Below are 1605 nucleotides of genomic sequence, written 5' to 3'. Positions count from 1 at the left end.
ATGTTATAACAGTTACAAAGTTACATGTTATAGCAGTTAATTGTAATAACTACAATAACATTGAAAGTAAAGTACAAGTTGTAATAACTACTTTATAGAGGTTATGTGTTGTAATAGTTAATTTTAACTGTTATAATAACATTGAAAGTAAGGTACAATGTTGTAATAGTTATAAATAAGTTATAGTAATTGCTAAAAAAATATTGAAAGTAAGAGTATTTTTAAGATGAAATATATGATGGGAGTGTCTATTTGACGATTCCTTAAATATAGATGTACTTTGATTTTTGCCCAAGGACTAAAATGTAATATATTATATTTAGTGATATTAGTTGGTTTTTGTGTTAAATTAGTCTATCTGAATATGTTAACTGTTATATTACAATGGTCATTCAATTCTGGATGAAATTAATAGTATTATAGTTGAAATTTATTTTTTAAGAATTCTTTAGTACCAAACGTTAATTATGTGAATGGTGATTCACTTATAGATGCGCTTCTTAATTATCCAAGAATTCGAAGAAAATTAAGCATATAATTCTCCCAAGCAACAAAAATCTTTTATTGCATATAATTCTTCGAACAACAATCATGAAATATTTTCGTGCTAAACAAAATTAAAATTCGAACAAAAACATCTTCCACAAAATCAAAAGGACAAATCGGAGCCAGAGAATTAAGGTACAATTCGAACGTGAAAATAAATTAAGCCGGCGGACGAAGAGCTTTCGAATCGAATTAATGCTAGTTTGCGAGACCAGCCTTGAGCTTCTAGATGGTGGCAACGTTGGTCTTAAACGACTTCACAAGCACCTCGTCGTCGACGCTGCTGGCGAACACGGTCTTAGGAACCGACACGGTGTCGGCATTGGTGCTCCCGAAGGCAGAGACGGTGACGACGGTGCTCTCGGAGTTGCAGTACTAGTAGTGGATTAGCCCTAGGAGCATCTGCAACGCTGCGTTAAACGACGTTCAAAACGCATTATAACGCCTCGGTTGAACAGGCATCGCGTTGCGGCACGTTAAAAACTTTTAACGCGTTCAGAGTCGTGAACGCGTTTTAACGCGTTGTGGTGGGGTCCACGTGCGTATTAAATTAATTTTGCGGAGTTCTGCGGGTGGTAGTCGATCAACTGATCGACCACCACATGGTGTGGTCGATCAGCTGATCGACCACCACATGGTGGTCGATCAGCTCATCGACCACCACATGGTGGTCGACCAGTGGTCGACCACCATGGTGGTAGTTGCCTTAAGCCGTTGGGTTGAGCCGTTGGATTGAGCCGTTGGATTTCAGAAAATAACCGTTGGATTTATGGATTGAGCCGTTGGGATTCAGAAAGCCGTTGGATTTTATATAACGGCTATTTTAACGGTTTTTTTTCTATAAATATCTAATCTGTTTCATTTCAACTCACTCTCCAATTCTATCCTCTTTAGTCTCATTCGAAATGGATGAAAATAATAGAAGTTTTGGAGCTCGAAGTCCATATGAACCGCATCCAACACAAAATCCCCAAATTCCACCAAATTATCAATACCCATATCCATTTCCAAATATGTCATTTCCTCCACAAAATCTTCAAAATTTCCACGGTTTTGGAG

Source organism: Curcuma longa, chromosome 18, assembly GCF_044706935.1.
Source record: "Curcuma longa cultivar G26 ecotype Majalengka, Jawa Barat chromosome 18, ITB_CL_G26_1.1, whole genome shotgun sequence".
NCBI classification, from domain to species: Eukaryota; Viridiplantae; Streptophyta; class Magnoliopsida; order Zingiberales; family Zingiberaceae; genus Curcuma; species Curcuma longa.
The sequence above is the reverse complement of the archived record's forward strand: the minus strand, read 5'-3'. Positions refer to the sequence as shown.